The sequence below is a fragment of the Lycorma delicatula genome, chromosome 5 (genome assembly GCF_047948215.1).
Source record: "Lycorma delicatula isolate Av1 chromosome 5, ASM4794821v1, whole genome shotgun sequence".
Lineage (NCBI taxonomy): Eukaryota > Metazoa > Arthropoda > Insecta > Hemiptera > Fulgoridae > Lycorma > Lycorma delicatula.
In genome coordinates this window covers 106,377,890-106,400,855 of record NC_134459.1, presented here as the reverse complement: position 1 = coordinate 106,400,855, position 22,966 = coordinate 106,377,890, and the positions used below count along the sequence as shown (strand labels likewise).

At 29.7% G+C, this 22,966-nt stretch overlaps 1 protein-coding gene across 4 annotated transcripts in view; it reads left to right on the top strand.

Annotated features, from left to right (window-relative positions):
* The first annotated feature begins 11,734 nt into the window (after nt 1–11,734).
* ERR (estrogen-related receptor) overlaps nt 11,735–22,966 on the top strand; it is a 280,760-nt gene continuing 269,528 nt past the window's right edge. For 3 of the 4 annotated variants that reach the window (XM_075366814.1, XM_075366811.1, XM_075366808.1), the window contains exon 1: nt 11,735–12,316. The gene's annotated coding sequence lies outside the window, so the exon portion shown is untranslated. The remainder of the gene's footprint in view (nt 12,317–22,966) is intronic. The other variant, XM_075366813.1, reaches the window with a different exon arrangement.

Below are 22,966 nucleotides of genomic sequence, written 5' to 3'. Positions count from 1 at the left end.
GTGTGTGATGTAAAAAACTGTTGCCAACCGACTCCAATGAAATACCATTTTTTCAACACATATCCTGACTAACATTTTCCGTTAACTTTAGGGATACAGTGATTTCCTAGCCTCTCTGTGTATAATATGGTTGCTGAAGAAGTAGTAATGTTTATTGCAAAAGAATTTTGACAAAATCATAAAAAAATTATAATCAGCAGTATAAGATAAATTTTAAACTTTAGTTTATTTGTTCTGTCTTTGAAAAGTTAATTTATTTAATATTTTTTTAAAATGTATTTAATTTATTAATTGATTTGATTGAATTAATAATTTTTCACATACTGTAATCTGTTACATTGTTCTTCAGTTGTTTTACTTCAGTCACATAGTTTAAATCTATATATAATTTTAAATCAGAATTGTTCAGTTTTATAATATTTTATTATAGTTATATTTTAACAAAAAAATGTAAATTAGAATAAGTATTTTGTTACTTCATAAGTAAAATATTTACAGTTAAATATATATTGTTGGCACATGCATAACTTTTAAGCATGAATAAAAAATGACATTTACTTTATCCACCTTAATGCTTGTATATTAAGTTAAAGAAGATGGACATTAATAAGAATTCTAACTCCTCTTTCTAGTGAAAAGTGGTCAGATAATTTCTTAAATACATGTACAAACACAATTTTTTCCATTTAATATTATTTGAGATTTAATTTTTCCTAATAGTTTTAAAAAGAACTACACACACTAAATGTGTGTATTATTATTTCACATTTTGAGAGTGTCCAAGATATCTGATATAGCTAAATTACCTTGTTTTCATGTTGTACAAACAGTTGTTTTATATCCTAGAGTAGACAATCCAGGATGTATTTTTAATAATAAAATAGGTGATCTTTAAGAATTCTGGTAACTATTTAACCTAATATTAGAGCTAGAAGTAGTAGAATTGTTTAATTTATTAACTCAAAGTGTCAATTACACCCAAATAAAAAATTGATCTGGAGATAGTATCAGCACTGATAAAGTTAAATTTTAACCTCGTTTGTTGACATTGTAGTGAGTGAAGGAGTGCTCAAAACAGTTACATTACCCAGATTGTATTTTCTTATACAAAATAACATAAAAGTACAGTTATTTTACTTTTGAGTTGCTGCCCAGTTTTCTGATTGTATGATGTTTCTGCTGGACTTATAATTATTAATTGACTACTATCATTATTGCTACTGCTAAAGTGCAAATCCTATTATCTAGCCACCACAGTTATTTTTCTAACTATGTTTTGTAATTAATACATTTTTTTTTTGTTATCATTTATATTTAGGTAGATATTTTATTATTGTTTAGTAATTCATAATCATCTTATTATGTTGATGAATATATTTACATTAAAATTATAGTGTTGTTTAATTTATTGTAGTATAAATTTATGTATAACTTAATTTATTTTTTCAACTACTAAGAATTATTTTTTATAGTTTTTCAGTTATAATTTTTTGTTGCGTATTTCAAAAAATAATGAAGTATGTCATTAACGTTTTTATATATTATTTTATTAATAGTTAAATAACATAATTTACAATTTACTCACTATTTAGTTATAATTTTGTAAAAGCTCTTGTTTATTTATGCTAAATTATATATTTATGTTTAGTTTTATACTTTCTATTTTAGTTTTAATTATTTTATTGTACATTCACTAATCCTTTTTTTCATAATTATCTTTTAAACTAAATTCCTGAAAATGTTGATTTTGTTTAATCAGTGAATTAATTTTTTTTTAAAAAGTGACATTAATAAATCAGTATTAAGAATTTAATAACAGCCAATTTATTTTTGTTTATACTGGAAGCAAAAAATTTTTATGTTTAATAATATTGATTTTAATGTGAATAATATCACGACACGTTATGATTCTGTACATAACAGAAAATATATACCTTACAGTTGATTGATCATCATTACTATTGTATTCTTCATAATCAGTCTATATAACACTGATCTGATATTTATCATCACGCAGGTTTTATTAGATTATAGATTAAAATCCTTTTCTGGAATATTCTCAATTATACCAGACAAGGTAATTAATAGAGAAGACATCCTATTTATTATCTTGGTTGTATGTTGATGTCCAAAGATTAAATTTAGACAAAACATTAATTTATTTTTTTTTTATTTTCAAGTTTTGTTTGAGATTTAAAATGATTTAATAAATTAGTAGTATAGTATTAGACACTCCAAGTTTACACCAAAAAGTGATCTACAAGAACACTGATCAGAGTATACTAGTAAATCAATAAATTATCTAATCTTCATTAATAAATATTTTCCTTTCATTAAGTGTATATGTTTTATATTCCATTCAATAAAGTTTTATAAATTTAATTATGTTTGCTTTGTCTGTCTGTCTGACTGTGTGCGCGCGACAGACAGACAGAATTTTTGTTTGATTGTGATAAGTTTTCTAAACTGGGATGGAATCCTTTTTATATCTATTTTATCTTATGTTAATTGGATATCTTTATGCTGATGTTAATTTGCTAAAACCAAAGAAATAATAAAACATCTTTATTTAATTAGTCCTTTATTATGTAATTTTTATTTTAAGTAAACATTTCATTCTTTAAAAATTTATGAAACATGAAAAAGTTATCATTGAATTTTGTAACATCTCAGGAACTTAGTTGCTCATTAATTTAATATTAATGGAGTTAAAATGTGTAAATTAGTTTTGTATACATATATAATAAATGAGTTTATTTATTAATATTATCTATGAATTGTTATTATTTGTAATATATTTTATACTGTTAATTATAAGTAATACATGTTATTTTTATTAATGTTGTACTTTAAAAAAGAAGAAAATAAATGATTTTTAACCAAATTGTATTTATTTTTACCTTTAGTATCTATAGCAAAAAAAGGAAATTATTATTTTTAAGCTTTAAATTAATTTCATATTATTTACAGGAATAAGAATGTATTTATAATTACAAATATAGATTAAGAAATTATACTGTTGTTGAAATTCCCAACTTAAAGACAATATTAAAATAGATTTTTCCTTTTATTACCCTCAGAGTAGTCAGGAAATTACCAAATAAGTAAAAGTAAGAATCAGATTATCTTTAAAAATTCAATAAAGTTCTGGATATTGAAAGGCATGTAGGTTGAAACTCACTTTCAGGTTGTTAAATAATAATAAGAAATTAAATTGTGCTTGGATTAAAAACAAAAGTAATAAATACACTTATGTAAGAAATGTAAATGGAATACTAAAAGTAAATAACTTGATTGTAAAAAATTATTGAACTGAAGATTTAAAATGAAATACTGTTACAAAACAAAAGTACAATTAAAAACAATAATAATTTTGAATAAATAAACTACATGTACATAAATATTTTGCAAGGGCAAATCACATGTTAATAAATTGTTTGCTGTATAACAAGTTTCCAAGAAAAAGAGAATTTTCATTGTAAATCCATATGGCCTTTATTAATTTTGGAAAACGTTATTGATAAGGTTGATAGAAATTTGCATTGTAGAATATGAAAAGACCTTTATATTTTATTCTGTAGTTAAAAGTTTGTATTATTGCACTGTCATTAGGAAGAATTGAATTTTGGAAGAAGTACTTTATCTACCAAATTAGCCTAAAACAAGACTGTTCATTATCATCCTTCTATTTAATTTATTCCTAAATGATTCCTTTAATGTTTAGTAAGACAAGTACTACTTGTCTAAGCTTGGTACACAGCTTATTAATAACTTTTATTTATTATTTTCAGTTGACATTATTATTTCCATTGAGAGTGAAGATTGACTGCAATAGGGTATTTTTAAATTATTTAAGTTATATGATTATTATAAGTATTAAGATTTCTCAAAGGAAAACTAAAAGTGATAGGTTTTAAATGGGCAGACCCTATTAAATCAGTGCTACTGTACTTGACCAAGTGAATATTTGCTATTAGGTAGAGAATAGAGAGAGAGAGAGAGAGAGAGGAAAAAAACAGTAGAATGTCAAAATAGATCTCTAATCTAAGAAAATAATGATGACACAACTGAATGTAGTTTTAGATGTGTAAGAAACATACACTGAACTTGGAACACCTAATTGTTCAATAAATTTAAGAAAGAGTTACGGATGACAATTAACAAAAGCAGTACACCTGAATAAACGATTATATCGTATCTCACTAAGGCTTGATAGAATTAGAAGCATACATGTATAATTGAATTGTTAGGCTATTTCTTAGAAAGCAATGCTTCTACACCAAACAAACACAGTAAGTATATCAAAATATATTTTCTGAAGGGTTAACCTGCTTCAGCTTCAAATAACAGCAAAATTTGTTTTATGCCTTTCCAGCTTCTATAAACATACAGTAATAGTTATTATATTATTTGAAATGATTATTTCTTAATGATCACTTCACCAATGTATCAGCCATAGAACTAGTGAATATGGGTATTTTCAGACACAATGGCTGATCTGAACTATTTTTTATTTGCAAAATTTTGACTTTCAACAAAGAAAATGTTTTGTTACATTATTAATTTACAATGAAAATACTCATTTTACAACTGTGACTATATATAATAGGTCTTTAGTATATTGGCATTTATTTGTAAGTGATATTTAATTAATTTTAATTTTTGTGGTCAGCTTTTCTGTTCTATTTCCTTACAACCTGAACCAATTTCAGAATAATTCTTTCTTTCTAAAATGGAATAATTGTTATCAAGTTTTAAGAGCAGACTTCTGCCTGCGGAGGTGATATGAATTTAGACTTACTCATATCTAATTTATTAGATGTGAATTTTAAACTTATTACTACGTTTAAAATGCTTATGAAAAGTCAGAGATTTGCAATTTATATTAATAATTCTATAATAGTTACAAGTAGTTTTGATGTGTTCAGGATGAAGTATAATAATGTTCTACTTAAATCACAAGTTGAGTATTTCAGATTATAAAACATTAACATAAACATAATGATATAAAAAATTGTTAACAGATTTAAGTTATAATGGTTTAATAAATAACACTGGTCATCAAAATTTAATTTTTTGTTTGTTAAATGAGGGTGAATGGCTAATTAATTTTAGTAATTTTTGTGCCGATTTCATATATGTTAACAGAATTTTTCTATCAGACTCAGTTTTTGTAATTGAAATTTCTTTTGAAAAAAAAATGTATGGTGAACATAATATGAAACACATAACTTGCATTTTGTACTCACCTAAATTCTATTTATTTTGGATTTTCTGCTGTAATTATCTGCAGGTAGATCCCTCTTTAGATTTCAACAGTAATCAGCTAACATTTTTGAGTTCCATTTCTCCTGGTAACATGTCTCAATTGTAGATATCCTGGTGAAAGCGTTCTCCATGTTCATCACTGATAGCACCAAGATCGTTAGGGAAAAAATCCAAATGTGTATGTAAGAAATAGATTTTGAGTGACATGTTTACCCCAAGTTCTTTATAGTTTTGAAGGAATTCACTAACAAGTTCTCTGTAGTTACTGGTCTTATGGTTACAAAAAAAACTGTTTTAAAAGTCATTAAAACATTCTTCAATCACTGGATTACTCATTGGTTTTCTTATTTGTGGTCCAACAAATATACCTTCCCTTATTTTAGCATCCCTTATATAAGGGAATTTGTTTTTTTAGAAACTGAAACCCTGCACCATTATGATCCATTATTTTAACAAGTTTTGAATAAACCTAACTTAAAGTGTAGCGACAGAAGATAAACTTTTTCTGGTTTTACTAATGCCTGACCAACAACATTCTTTTCTCCTAGAGTCAGTACCCCTCTCTCTTTGGCCACTGCTCTTTTATGTAATGGTTTCTCCAATCCCTGCTGTCTCACTCGCACAAAAAAACAACAGAACTTAATATATCCAAGTTGCAGTTCAAGTAAAAGGGCTATTACTTTCAGATCTCCACAATTATGTCATAAATATTTCTCATACTGAATCCTGCTCATTACAAGTTTCATATTTTCATAAGACTCCTTCATGTGAACTGTGTATGCTAATGGTATTGATGGGTATTTGTTTCCAATATGAAGTAGAATAGCTTTCAAACTAAGCTTTTTTTTGTGAGACGGAGGAACCCCATTTACGGGTGCCAAAGCAGTGTCAGACTCGCTAACAGGTTCTGCAAGCTGTTACAGAAAATGCATATGTATTCCTGTGCAGTATCGACTAAACCTCCACCTGGTGACTCCACCTTTTGGGAAACCGCTAATAAAGCATTACTTCAGGAGAGGGGTAAGCGCCCACACACACACATTCGGTCACCACTAGCTAACATCATCCATACCAAACCACTACAAGAATACCTAAAGAGAAAAAACATTCAGAAAAATAGAACACCTAACAGGTACTAAGACATACCACACACATTTATACATTCATACAATCAAGCCAACACAAGACATAACTTATCCACCAAAGTACACTCAAGTGTTAATTAAATTTCCACAATCTCACCCAGAGTTCACAAAACACACACCCACCAACTAAGCTTTGACAAGTTACTAAAAAGTCACCATTCATCAGGATGGTGCATATGTGCCAAAGCTTCCACATCATTACAGTATACTCAGTTTTCATACTGAGAGAACAGTTCAAATTCTGACTGTCTGTCACAGAAAGCACTTATTTTAGTGTTTGGTTGTAAAAGATTGGTTGATGTCAGTATTTCTGCTTGATTCTTGGATAAATTTAGATCATGAATCAGATCATTTAATTCCCACTGATTAATTAAATGGGTTCAGTATATTTATTTTCTAAAAAGTTTGGATTTCTTTCTTTATCGCTTGATAAGTCAACACAAGATTCAACATTTTCATCTTCATCTAAGTTCTATGTTTCTGGTGGTACTGGAATTGGAAGCTCTTGGCTATGTAGCACTGGCCACATGACAGAGGGAATATCAACGTATTTAATAGTACGTATAGTTTAAGCTGTCACCCAGATATCTTTATTACACAAGGATAACAATCTGTGGTGTGATCATTCACTTTTCTCCAAACCATTGAAATTGCAAATGGCATGTGACGAGATCCATTTTTCCAACCAGTCAGCAATGTTACACAAGAAGCACAGAAAGTATGAGGAGCCCAAGATTTGTCCTGATCACCTAATTTACATCCAAGAACTCGCACTTGAATGAGAATTAAAAATATTTCTCTAGTCTGCACAACAGTTTATAAGTAATTAAGGAACTGTAATAAATAAAGCTGTTTAGTTGATAAATAATTAATAAAATATGTTCGCAAAATGCTATGCTTATGGAGTTCATGCATGATACTACCTGAAAACAAGAATAATAATTACAAAAAACTAAGCCTGATAGAAAAATTCTGATATCACATTTGAAATTAAGTTATTCAATGAATTATTATATTGAATTGCCAAAATTAAAAAAAAAACTCTATAAGGCTAAAGTCCTAGATAAGTGGACTTTAAGCAAACTGAATAAGGAATACATATCAAGATAGCAATACCAAAATGATCTGGTATAGCAACTTAATGAATATAATCAAACGTACAGTAAAAATAAATAAAAAACGTAAGTTGAATAATGATTTAAAAACTACTCAGAAATTGAAACTATTTATTTATAGAAAATTGTAAACATAACTGTAATGAACAGTGGAAAATAACAGATAGAATGCTGGATATATAAAGAAATAGAAAATTTAAGAAATGTGTCCCAAAAATGTATTAGTTATGTTATACCATGTAGAGTAGCTAAACATAATTTTTTATAATCTTAATCTTATACATTGTTATCTATGCAAAACAGTTTATCTTGGGCTGGTGTTTACAAAAAGCAATTATGTCCTATTACTGTTACTCAGAAATATTGAGAATAGTCTGCACTTAGCAATTGCAATATTGAATTTCCTCTGCATGGTATCTTATTAAAAGATAAGGTTGAAACCCTCTTTCTGGTAGAAGAATAAGAATTGCAATTTAAATGAGTTGGTTTAGACATTACTGTTATTATTTTTATTAAACAATTAGATTTATTTTTATATTACTAAATGGTACAATTTTACTGATAAAGGCATGGTTTACTCATCTATTGATTTATTAGTAATTTAATTAATCATCATTATTTATGTATTAAGTATTTTAAAATTTAATTAAAAATGAATTATATTCCTGGGTTCAAATCCCAATTGAGCATGGCATTTTTCATACACTACAGATTTTAACTTTCTTATTCCCAGGTACAAGCTTCTTTCCAGAGGTCCCAGGTTCAAAACTTGGTCAGGCATGGTATTTTCACACACTACAAATCATTCATCTCATCCTCTGAGGCAATACCTAACAGTGGTCCCACAGGAGTACAAGCTTCTGTGGTGAATTAATTCATCAGTAAAAAAAAAAAAATCATTTTTGAATAATTTGATAAAGTTATTATGAAAGTAATAGGTAGGTGTAAATAATGGTTTGTATTAATACTTTTTAAAAGGTGTAACAACTCACCAAAGTAAATCATATAACAAAATGTTTTAAAAACTTACTTCAAAACATTTTCTGGAATTTTTTTAACCATTTATTACATTTTACGATTATACAGTGACTGGGCTCTGCTGATTCAACACTGTCATCAGCTGATGTTTCTGCTGGTGTTTTTTATTTATACGAGTTCTGTTCAGAAAATAACCGAACTTTATTTTTTAATCTTTATTATTTATTTTACAGATTATTGGTCCTTGTTCTCTTCAAAGTACTACACTCCCCTATAAACATACTTTTCCCAGCGGTGTTTCCACTTCGCGAAGTAGTCCTGGATAGTTTCATTTGAAATAACCTTTAAGGTTCGTGACGAATTTGCTTTAATGTCAATAGGCACAAATTGGCGTCCTTTCATCAATTATCTTAATTTCAGAAATAAGACAATATCGCAAGGAGCCAGGTCTGGCGAGTAAGGTGGCAGAGGGAGTTCAGTCATCTGATTTTTTTCTACAAAGCTGAGTGTGCGGACGCATTGTCGTGGTAAAGGAACCATGAGTTGTCTCGTCACAACTCAGGTCTCTTTTTGCGGATTTTTTCACGTAACAATTGTAAAACAACTTGATAGTAAACACAGTTCACTGTTTCACCTTGAGTCAAGAATTTAAAAAGCACAATTCAATTAAAACCTAAAAAACACAGAGAGCATCAATCACTTTGCTACTGGATCGAGACAGACGTGCTTTCTCGGGGCGTGGAGATGGTTTGCCAATCCATTGTGATGATTGAACTTTTGTCTAAATATCGTTGCCGTAAACCCAGCTTTCGTCTTCCGTTATGATCCTTTGCATGAATGGATTCATAGTCATCCACTTGTTCAAGAAGTTGCCGACAAACGTCCATTCTACGTTCTTTCTGCTGTTCGGTCATGAAATGAGAAAGTAACTGCTACAACTCGATGCGTGTTCAATTTTTCAGTCAAAATGTAATGGCATGATCCGGTTGAGAAGCTAACCTCTTTTCCAAGTTCTCTGACAGTCAGTCGGCGATTTGCACGCACCAGATCGTTGATTTTTTTGAACGCGGGTGTCATCAGTTGATGTCGAAGGCCTCCCTGATCGAGGGTGATCTTCAATTAACTGACAACCACTTTTAAATTGTGAAAACCATTCGTAACATTCCATACGACCCAGACATGATCTCCGTAAGCCTGTTTCAAAAGTTGATACATTTCTGTGAAAATTTTCCCCAGTTTCACGCAAAATTTTACGTTGTATCATCGCTTCAAAATTCTCACATTACAAAATTCGGTACTAACACTTGCACTCAAATAACAATAACACGATAACTAAACGAGATATAAAAAATCCAACAACGAATGGTTACACAGAAGGTTGTGCGGAACGCAATGCTGCCAACCGCACGTCAACAAATATATCCGTTGGCGCGTAATTAAAATGTTCGGTTATTTTCTGAACTTACCTCCTATGACAATCTTCCTTACAACAAACAAAACAAAAAATTACATGCAAAACACAACCACCAAATAAACGTAAGTGGTAGTGAAATATATAAACTAAATTTGACATTATACTGGGGCAGTTTTAAACAAAAATACAATGATCTTTAAATGCCCTCCTCAATAATATAAGAGACATTTGCTTACAACTTCACACACACAAATCTACCAAAATTGTTTTATCAATTTTGGTATTGTACTAAAAAAGGACAGTAAAGGCTTACTTGAACATTATGAAATAAACATAAAAAACACACAACAATCCTAAACTAAATAGAGATGCAATTCAAATCATAGATATTTTTTAACCATGGTCTTTACATCTGCCAGCAGTAACATCAAGAGTGGCCAGTGTGAAAACAGCAGCACCATTGAGGATGTTACTAAGATGAGTGAAAAATTTTGAATTAAGTTAATGTAAAAATGTTTCATTGTATAATTTAATTCAGTGAGTTGTTTCAGAAGTTCACATTTCAAATTAATATTATTACTAACAATCATGGACAAGAATGTAACAAACTAGTATTGATATTACTAATTCATTGGTAAATTATTATCTTGATGCAGTTTTGGTTAATACTTTGAAAAATCTAAATTAACTATGCCTTTCTAAAAGAAAAAAAAAATTAAATGGATAGCAATCATTTTATTTTTTTGTTTTTGGCACATAAGGCAAGAGTAGGAAGTACAGCAAAAGTTATATTCTTTTAGCATTTATTCATTTTTATTAATTATTATGGGAAGGTGTCACAAATTTTTACTGCAGATAGAATTAGAGTAGCTGGGAAATTTCCCCTAAATAAAGTAGAAAAGATTCTTTTTCTGATCTTAAGATGTTTGAAGATTTTCTAACTGGCCTTAACATATTTAGTCTCAAGTTTCTTTTCCCAAGGCTGCTGAGTGGGTTTGAAATAGATAATCTGTAAGAATATTTGGTACAATTTCCAGGCTACTACTAGCTTCTAATATCCATTATGAGGGCAAAACTGTTTATTTTTACTTTTCTTTGTGTGTTTATTTTACAATGAGCACTGATTTAGCAAGTTTGTAGTTCTTTTAGTTTATATCAGTGGCCCTATTTATCAAAATTAATTTCAATAACATATATGGTATTTTGATTGCATTCTTAAGTATTACTGCTGTGGAAAAAAATTAATTGTTTTTATGTATATAATTATATTCTGTAAATTTTAGACCCATGCTGCGCTTGAGTTATGCTGGTTGTATATGCTATAAATTAACAAATCTGTCAAAACATTCATAATTAAGGACAAAATCAAGAATTCATTATTTGAAGCTGGTTTATGTTGAAGATGTCACTAGTTGATAGAAACATTTAAATTAATTTCCTACCTCTTCTTAATATAGTGGTTAAATATAATTTTCATTATATTCATCATTGTCAATGAACTGAAAAGTTAGGTTTTTGTAGATATTCGGAAAAACATTTGCTTGAAATGAAGTTATTATACTGAATTTAAAATCTCCACGTTTGTAGACCATTACAGACTTCAAATATTTGCTCTTTATATCACCCAAAGAGAAACCTTTAATTGTTGCTAAATTTTTCTATTTTTATTAACTTTAAATTATACCATTAATTTTTTTTTTTAAATCAGTACTCGAGAAACCATTTATTTCTTAATTGTAAGAAGGTTTATTAGGCATCGATTAGTTTAATTGCACTGATCACGTGAAAGATTGTTTGAAATGTGAATACGAAACATCTTCAGGAGACTTAATGTGAATGTATTTCGCAGGTTTTTTTCAATTTGAGGCCGAATTTCGTACTTATATATTATTCTTTTGATTTGAAATTCTAAAGCATTCGACGGAAAAGCTATCAAGTAAAGTTATTAATCAAGTACCCCGTGTCTGTAATTCTCCGGTGTGTGTAGTTTCTGTGGTAGGATAATAAATACTGAATGTTTTATTTTATCGTGATTATAGATGTTTAGAATTTTGATGTTTCATTCGGATATTGCGATGTGGGATATCATTTGTGATTCGTGAAGTGAAATGGCTGTGCCTTTTTCTATATTTAATTTTAGTCGGTTTGCTTCGGCGTTGTAAGTGGGAGGGTCTTCCTTCGGTGCTTAAATCGGTTTGTTATGTAGTATGTAGTTTTAAAGATTTGTTAATTTTTGTGTGAGTTATTCAGGATAACATTTTTTGAAACGTTTTCGTTGATGAGAATTTTAGATTGTGCTGAATTTATTTCATACGTGTATTTAATCGATATTCTGTGATCGTGAAAGTATCTAACCTCCATTGTGGAGCAGGTAGTTTTACTGCGATTTTTATCGTGTGAGTACTTTATATGTTTTCATCATTGATTCATAAAATTGTAATGTTATTCTAGTTAGATATTTCCAAGAAATTTTCATTTCGTTCGCAATTGCTAAAAAGTTTGATTTAATATTATGTTTGCAAGGACCCGGTTCTTGCGTTTTGAGTGATAAGTTTGACAACTTCTTGTCATTTCTTGTCTGCATGGGTTATTTTGTTGAAAGAATTGCATATTAGTGGATGTGAGCTACACTGCTCATTTTGCTGATATAAGATTAGCTTTTCTGTTTTTGAGTTGACTGAATGTAATTGTTTTGTAGTAAGTGAAATTTGTTTTAATCAAGTTTTTTTAACCACTATTTTCTGTATTAGACTTTGTTATTATATCATTGTTTACACCATTTGTAGAACCTCTAATTTCTATTACAAATCTAATGCATTTTTTTTGCAATTTTGTGTGAAAATAAGTTGTAATTTTGGAAAACTATTGCTCCAGTAAGCTGTACTTTATTTAACAATTGTTTTAAATAATGGTACTATAATTTTATTAAATATGGTATTTTTACTATATTGCAGCCATTGTATTCTATTTTAATTTAAGATTTCAAACTTTTTTGTTTATTTGGTTTATCTTAATCTTATTTCCATGTTAATTTAAACAAAAATTTTTCTTTGTTCTGTTACCGTTCTTTTATGTAATATTAGGGTTTAAGATTATTAAACAGAATAAATGACTTTGTTTCAATTATATGTAAATATTTCTTCCAAATCACAATTTAGTGTTAATTAAAAGGACTCGCTTTTAATTAACACAATAATAATGTGAAGAGGGTGATACTAAATAGTGAACGCTTTTATGGAAAAACTATTTCTGAAGATCTATTATTTGAAAGCACATCATTTAAAATTTTTACTGTGCATTGCTGCACTGTTCAATAAATATATTGGGTATTATAATGATGGCTTTAATATTGTGTTGTTATTGTTTCGATAATTCATTATTACTTTCCTGAACTTTGTGATGGAGTGGAAGTGTCTTTTTCTTTCATATAGAAGATTTTGGGTTCAAAAATCAGTCTTGGCATTTTTCATATCTACAAAATTCATCTCTCCTGGAAACGAAGGCAATTTTAATTGGATATCAGCCTGACTTTGTTAGTTTCATTAAATAAATAAGTTTAATTAATATCATAATCAATGTGTATAATAGGATGAAAAAAGTGATGAATATTCAACTAACTAGTAATGACTGATAAGAATGTGGTATTATATTTGTAATATAATTTGTTTATTAGCTTAGAGAGTTGTAATTTTAATAGACACTGTAAATTTCACATAGTAGTTTTCTAATATGACTTTTTTTTTAAATAGTTGCTCAATTATTTGCTGGGTTGCATATTTTTAATTTATCCATATCTTATAAATTCGTGTGCCTAACTCATTTTTATCTACATTGGCTAAATACATATTTACTGCATGCAAATATGGAAAAATTGTTTTACTTACCCTTTTTTTTAATTTCATTTTCTGACCCATAGAATAGTATTTTGGAAAAGAATTTAAATCATCAAAACTAGGTAAAAAGGAAAAACTCTAAAACACCACGCTCTTATGTGAGTCTTTCTTGTCACCTATTTACCTCAGTTAGTCTAATGATTTTTCTTTTAGAAGCTTTAATTTAGTTAGAATAATAATAATTATAATAGCTGGCAGGGTTTTCTAAAATTATTTAAAAATCAGCGTAAATGTAATGGTTGACTGTTGAGAATCCCAAATAATAGATTATACTAGTTCTTTACTGTTGTATTTCAGTTTTTTTACTTTAATATGCTATGTATTTTTTGCTAGTTGTTTAACCAAAAAGGTTATAAATGACCTTACTTGAGGTACACACTTTTGGTACAACCTCTCTCAGAAAAAACAATTTCTTATGAAAAGTTTACTGAGGAAAGTGATGAAATGGTTTTCTGGAACTTCATTGAACTGCTAAATACCATTTTGCATAAATAATCGGAGTTCTCAGAGATTCAGTTGATATTCAGCTGCAAGTAATCTACTTACACTGTTTACCGCAAAAAAAGACTGGTTCTGTAGTGAAATATTTACTTTCAGATAAAGTAGGTTTAACTAGTTTTGGTTGTATTTCAGGTGCTTTACATCTGTTGTAGGTATAAGGATGATTGGAACTGATCTTATAAAGTAACAGACAGTTGCTCCTTTTCCATGAAAAACAATATGTTATATTGTATAAATTACATTTCCACGTACCAACAATTTAAAAAGTGTAAATTTTAGTACTCTTGGAGCTGTTACTCTATCTTAAGGGATTTTATAAAAGATGTTAATTTAAATTCAAATCAATAATCGTTTTTAAATTAAACTGTTATGTTATAATAGTCGGTTGTCAAGAATAAAATTGAGGTGTTTGACTATTATCATAATAGTTGCAAACATCTTACAAAAATTACGTTACTGTGTTATTGATGTACAAATTAATTTTATTCTAAAAGTACTAGGATTTACATTTTTTAAATTGTTGGTAAACGGAAATTTAATTTATACAATTGTATTAATACCAACAGCATCAAATGCTTACTAAATTAAATCTAAACAATATGTTATATATATAAAGTCACTAAGTTTTAAAAGAAACACAAAATGTGAAACTGCTGACTTTTTCTTAAGTCAGTGGTTTATGGTCAGGAAAATTAGTTATGTTTTTACATATATCATATATCTACAAAATGAAATGGCAGATTTTCATAAAATAGAAGTTTGTGAAATTTTATATCAGTAGGTCAAGAAAAGTAGTTCTTTTGCACATATGTCATATCTAAAAAATTGAATGGCAGATTTTCCAAATTTATAATTTTGTAAAATTTTATGTTTGTCAGTTGCCTTTAATAAAAAATTTAGGCAGTGAAAGTTTTCCCTGTGAATCTAAATAAAAGAAAAATGAAGCCAACATTTGTCCCATTTCTATGTGACTTGTAGTCTTAAAAAATCATTCTAGATTCAGCAGATTCATTTAAAATATTATGACAAATAGTTCTTCAAAATTTAAAATGATTATTGAGTTACGGATTTTGTTATAAACTAAAGTAAGGCTTTTGGAATTTGACTTCTAAAAAAGGTTTTTTATTCATCCAAAACCTTTCAGGTAAGTTCAGATAAAGTAAAATATCTGAAGGAAGTTAGCATAAAATTAAACTTAACAGACTCAATTTTTTTACATACTTAATGAAAAATTTGACTGTCCATTTCCAAGATGTTTGTCCTGAAGCTGAAATGCACAAATATGTTAATTTTTATTATTCATATGGTCATATGTAATAAGTATTAAATTATCTGTGAGTTTATTCATGTAGAAAAAAACCTTTTTCTTATAATAAACAGAGGGATGCAGTTGTGTGTTGATCAATTTTTCTGTTTTTTTAAATATGACTGTTGGTCATTTAAGAAACTTTCAGCTACATTGTAAAAAGTAACCTTTTTGAAAAATTACAATAGTATATTTATATTAGTGTTTAAAATAATTGTAAAATAGCGTTTTATTTGCCTTTAAAATCATCTATAATTTAATTACTGGACTATTTTGATCAGTATTTGTTTATCTGTTTAAACTGATTTTTAAGTAATAAATGCAGTGTAGAATCAATAATGTCTATTAAGTACCATAACTGTAAGGTTAGGTGACCTGATGTGAACAAGGCTCTTTTTGATAATGGCATAACCAATATCAAAAATATAAGGTGTTCTTGCTAGGCTTTCTAAGATACACGAGGATTGAAGTTGTGAGCCAAATATACCATTTTTGATCAGAATTCTAAGCCACAGAAATGCAAGTAATATTCAGCTCTAGATCGGGTACCTGCACTCCATACTCCACATTGATTCGTCATCTAATAAACATGATTATACCCAAAAGAGGCTTTTCTTTAAATGGAAACTCTAGTACCCCCAGATGCTTTGCATCCATCACAGACTTTATAAAACAACAAATTAATGTACCCTCTCTTAAGCAGGAAACAATGAATTATTTACACTGTGTGTATTCAATGGTGCAATCATTTGTATATTTTACAAATTTTAATCAGTGATATACTGAAGTTTGATTTTTGCTTATTGAAGGTAAGTTTTTTGCTGTTATCATACTCATTGACCTTCAAAGTTGACTTTAAAGCATGTAACCATATGGTTACGTGCTTTAATTTATGGTTTACATCTTTCTCTTCCGAGTTCTTGTTGCGTAAGTGCTATTCAGCTGTATTATTTTAACACAGCTGCCTTATTGGTGATATTTGTTTCTTTTCTCTCTTTCAATTTTTTTTTTTTACATCACTTTACTATTCTGTATCATTACCACATATTTATTAAGATAATATCTTACATTATTCATTATATTGTTGGATTCACCATTAATTTCGTTTTTTTTTTTTTTGTATTTGTAAGTATTGTTGATTATTAGCCACAACTTACTTCTTCATTTCTCAATTAATGGTGTAGTGATGGAAATTACCTTATTTTTAAATTTTAATATCATATGAAAAAAAAAATTACTTCAATTTAGATTTTCTGAATTAATTTATTAAAATTTATAATTGATGAATTAGTCATCTTCGTAAATGGTGGATCTAGTCTTACGATGTGTTGCATTTATCAGACCAGTCTGTAAATCCCTTAAAATTTAAATAAATTTGTTTTGAGATGAATTTTTGGCTAAGCCACTTCAATGATTAAAGTGAAATAGCTCATGTGGCATTCATCTGTATGACTTTTCAGCTGTGATTTTCCTGAAAAATAACTAAGAGACTACATCAAATTTTGTGCTTGTTGCCATTGACTATTGACCAAATAAATGCCTGTTAGTTGTAATCTTAATAATTCATGTAAGAGTTATCTTCCTTTTTTATCCATCTTTAGGATTTGAAAATCCTTTAAACTTTAAGTCTTTTTTACCCATCTTAGGATTTGAAAATTTCTAACGCTTTCTCAATGAGCACCTAGAGTGGTACGAGAACATACTTATCAAACAAATCTCATTGTCAGGACTGGTAGAAATATTGTGATGAATGAGTGGTAATTATCCATTGTATCTATACATTGCAGCCTATAGAAAGGGGTGCATTAATTAGTTGTGTTGCACTATTTATAATCTTACTTATTGCTTTGGTGCTTGTAAATCATCATCATCCATTATATGTTGTGTAAAAAAAATAAAAAAATAGAATTCTGGTTACTTAATCTTTTTCACTGTATGCCTGCGTCTTTTTGAATGTGATGACAGGAATGTCTATAATGTAATCGCTGTTTTCAGTCTTATTAGACATGTATTCAAACCACTCAAGTAATTAGAAAGTATTTTATTATAAGTGGCAATTTATTTTGTTTAAAAGTGGCAAAACAAAAGGTTTACATTAAATTTTTCATTAAAAATGAAGTACAAAGAAGTGGTAAAGGTGTTAGAAAAGGCTTTTAAGAAGTTGTTATTTGACTCCAAGGATTTACAGGGGTGAACATTATTTTCAAGAAGGTTATAAAGAGTTTGAAAATGACGAAAGGGTTCGATGTCATAACACATCTACACTGATGAAAAAATTAACAAAATATCTAATTGTTCTCAAAATATCCTTATTAACTATCATCAATTGTCAAATCATTATTAGAAAAGTTGTTGGAGAGGTGAGAATCTCTTATGGTGTGTGTGAAGAAGTAAAATTTGTTCTAAAACTGTTGAATTTTCAACAAAAACATTGCAGAACAATTGTCATCCCCTGACATTGCTGTGACTCAGAATCACAAATGTGTCATAACAGTTGATGAAATTTGGGTATATGGTTGTGACATTGAAAAGAAGATCCAATAATCCCAGTGGAAGCTTCTTTAAGAATCAAATCTGAAAAAGCATTCCAAGTTTGATTGAAAATTAAGATTTTACTTACCAGTTTTTTTTTTATTACTATAGGGTTCATTTTGAATTCTTACCACTAGGTTGTATGGTCATACCAAAATGCAACAATATATGAAATAAAAAAAAAATTGCCAAATGAACTTTTAAGAACATACCAAAAAATGCTTTTCATAATTGTTTTTAGGATTGGAAGGAATACTGGCAAGTGTCGCAAAAAAAAAAAAAAAAATATTTATGATGTAAATTAAAATTTTTGTTATTTTTCATTGCACCTTATGTGTTGGATTGAGTGAAGGTGCCAATTGTAGGATTGAATATAATCTGCATTTCAGTGTGTTTGGTTAGCATGCTACTAGAATATCACAAGGACTGAGAAGTCAATTTTATAAGCGAGTGACTTGTGATTTTCAGGTTTACAATCGTGTAACAACGCACAAACTTACCTGTCTTAAAATGAAACAAGTTTTTTTTTTTTTTAAAGACATTACTCTAATAATGTAACATATCTACTACTCATTGCTTGGAAATGGTAGGGATTCAGTCGATGATATGCAAGAGATTGAAGGTGTAATCATAAACAGCTAAAACAGTACATTTAAGTATCTGAAATAGAATTTATTATGAATTCATAAAAATTATTTTTAAAATATGTATTAAAAGTTTGATAAAAACAAAATAAAATGAAAATAATAGTTTTTATCAGTTACTCCTCTAATAAACTGAAATAAAATTTTGATATACTGTGTTACAGTAAAATGTAAAAATATTATTTAAATTGCTTGAACCTCTGAATTTGAAAAAAAACAGCATTTTTAATGAATAATAAAGAAATTGTTTATTTTACCAATTATTAAAGGAGTTTCCTTATCGCTTAAGAACAGATGCCATAAATAGCAGTGCCTATTTACTATAGTTTACTAGGGGGATTTGATCTCATTTGAGCACATTTGGGATGGAGGGGTATTTGAGCCCATTTCGGGTCGAAAGGGTATTGAGCTCTATTTCAGGTCAGGAGGGTATTTGAGCTCATTTCGGGTCAGGTGGGTATATGAGCTCATTTCAGGTCGGGAGGGTTTTTGAGCTCATTTCGCGTTGAATGGGTACTTGAGCTCATTTCGGGTAGAAGGGTTTCTCGAGCTCATTTTGGGTCAATTAATTCCAAAAAAACTTATGGAAACATTTTCTAATATTTAGAAGTTGGGTTTTTTTAACAAAATATTCTTCAAAAATTACTACATTTCAACATAATTATCAATAAATTTTACTAACTTCTAAAATTTATTTAACATATCTGTAAATTATTTAATTTTTTGTTGAATAAATTTGACTAACTTATAGAATGTATTTAATTTATGTGTAAATTATTCAATTTTTTGTTGTTTAAAAGTTAGAAAATATGTATTCAAATTTTCCTTTGGGGTTCTTATTAATCTTGTTTTCATTTTGCCCAAAAGTGCTTGAAGCTTTTTCAAATGTACTTGATCCTTTCTTTATATAAAAATGTATTTTGTTTCTTATACTTATTATTTGTCTTTAAAAATAATAAATAATTTATAATTTCAGTAACTAGCATTGTGCTGTGTGTGTGTCTTTTTTATTACTTTACACTCTCTATTAATTATATAATTGGGAATAGTATTATTTCCTGTTCTTTGTAATATTTCCTGGTGATTGATTGTCAGTTACATTCAAAAGCCTAGATTGATCATTTGAGACTAATGGTAGCAGTTAGAGATATAATGTGTGGTATAAATCAACATTTATTTTGGATAGTAGAAAAATACGTAATGAATAAAAAATTTCCAATTTGTTTGTATGTGAACTGATTTAATATTTTTTAGTGTTGCTTGAAACGAAAAAGGAAAGATTAATGCCTTCTTGAATAATGTATTTTTTTTTTTATGAAGGACAGTTTGTAGTAACATATTAATGTTTGATACTTCTAGCTTTCATTTTTGTTAGTCAAATGATTTTAGATTGAATTATGATTTTGAGATTTGTTTTTAAGTGTTTTGTTATTCTGTTAACTTTACATTAAGTGGAATCTGCATGATGTAGTGATTAAACAAGTTTTTTTGCTCATTTTTAGTAATTGTGGGATTTTATGTCCACTCCTGATCATATAAAAAATAAAAAAATGTTATTTGCAACAGTTTTCTTTTGTGCCATCTAATTTTCTGCAAAGTAATTAGTGTATAATTTTTAATTGTGGAAATGCATTTAACATTATGATCCATTTAACCTATACAATACTGTACTGTATAAAGCATTTATCTAGTTGTTTTAAATTTATTAATGTGAATCAATCAGGATTTCATACCTGTGTTACCTATCTGTCTATGTATTCATCTTTGGAGATGATTTAAAAGCAATTGAAAGCAGTTACAATGAAAGCTAAAAAGCATTATTTTAAAATATATTTGTTTCAGTTGATTATTAAAAATAATAGTTTTTCTGTCAGTAGGATTCTTTGCTTTCTATTTCATATGTGTAGCACCAACATTGTTTTTAATTAGTGAGCATTTGTTGTACATGCTCTTTTTTCTTTTGTAATCATACTGTTGTAATATGTATTACATTCCTGCTTCTGGCCAGTTTTAGTACAATTTCCACTGTCAACTTGTACACTTATTATCAACCCTGTGAATGCTTATACGTAATGAAATTCAACACTTGCGTAAGTGTTGAATTTTCAATTCAACACCACCCTTTCCTAGCTCTGATGGGCCTTAACGGCAGTCGTCTTTCTCCCTCTAACTTTTTACATCTCATAGTAATAAGCCAGGCCTCGTTCGGATGCCACCGATGTAAATGTGTTGTTGGTAGACATTTACATCGGTGATTTTTTAAACTCAGCTTTTGCCTTTGCTGTAGGCTTTGCCCGGACATCTTGAATGTTCTACATTGTTGCCCTCTGAACTAGCTAACCGAGTTTGCAGAAGCATGAACCTAGCGCCTAGTTCTACTTTCATTTACCCAATTTCTTGTAAATGTCTCGAAATTCGAGGCAAAAAACAACATACCACCAAAAATGTTGGCAACAACGAAATTTAGTCCTAGTTGCCTTAGTGAACTCAACTTCAGTTCATATCCCTGACTTAGGCTAATTTACGGACTTTGGTCTGGTCTACAAGGAAGAGGCGAACAGACCTCCTACTCCCACTCAGCTCCATCGCAGAGTCCCGCGTGACATTTACTTTCTTTCAACTATCGTCGATTAGCTGTGAGATACCTCATGGCTGCATGGGATCCATGCCCTAGGCAGTGCAGTCACCATCCCGCCGATAGTGTAGTGTGCTCGTTCAAACTGCCTTCGTCAAAACGGTGCTACACCTCACAGCTGCATGGTAACTCATGACCTCTGCAGTGCAGATGCCGTTCCGCCGATAGCTAACATTCAAATAATCACCATAATTTCTGTCTAACTGTGGCTTAACGCCAATACATTTACCTCCATCCAATAAACTGCCCAGGCAGTCCCTAGCCACTCGAGGTACTATTCTACTATACCCCTTCAGCTGTCCTGCTCAGGGCGAGGAATCGGAGGAAGCCAGTCACAATAGTCCATTCTCTGTGAGTCTTCCACTTGACATGTATATCAAAGAAGGAGTCCACTCTCTTGAGTTCCCTAACAAGTCTGGTACGTTCAGCCTCATATGGGGACAAACATAAAGGACATGAACCACAGTGTCATCGACCCTACAGTCTGGACACAAGCCAGAGTCAACCTAACCAAACTATTCCTAAAGGCACCATGTCCTGAAAGGAATTGAATTGTATACTGATTGGGGAAACCCAACTAATTGCTCACAGCTCCCTAACATTTCGAAAGATACCATGCGTGTATCAACCATTAGAAGAATCGTTCCACCTAGCTTGCCAAGAATCAAAACCTTGGTCTTCAATTTCTCACATATGTCCACAAGTAAGAAGGTCTTTCTTATTAGAAATGTACTGCTTTCTTCGTTCCGTAGCGAATGCCAATGGGTTTAATGCCTGCAATCACAGAGATTGTCTCTCCCGATGTAGTTCTGTACGATGTAGTTCTGTAACCACTGACAACAGCTAACAATAGAAGATGCTGGGCTTGCAAAAGAAAGCTCGTATAACATTGGAATTGCAAACTATGAGCCCAGATGGATGCAGCGTACAACATTATGGCCTCACATACACCTTTGTAAAGAATACGCATGGTACAATAATTCAACCCCAATTGGGCTGGATGACTCTATAGACACCAAAGAAGGCATTGATGGCCTTCTTTGCAACAAACTGGAGGTTCTCCTTGAATTGAAGCCTCTCATAAGGATGACACCCAGATACTTCTGAACGGTAACATACCTAATCGGAAGGCTGTCCATCACAACCTGTGGGTGACAGATCACAGCGGGACGACCTTTAAGAAACATAGTGGTTTTTTCGCACTGATGTCAACAGTAACCTCCAAACAACCAAAAGGCATCTATGTGCATTCTGGCGTGTAATTGTAAATGTACTGGTATATGTGTAGTCTTGAACGGACTCAGGCCGACCACTTCTGAAACGTGTTGGTAATTGAAGCCAAACTACCAAAGAACATCGGTATCCACAGTCTAGCATTCAAATACATATAAAATCAACAACTATCTTTACAAGGACTCCAACCTTAGAACTCTCGACTTTGAAAATCAGCCAATTTTGTGATGATGAGTTTTACCACTAGACTAATCCGGCAGGTTGAGGAAGGAAATTCTAGTCATTAGAATTGGACACTTACT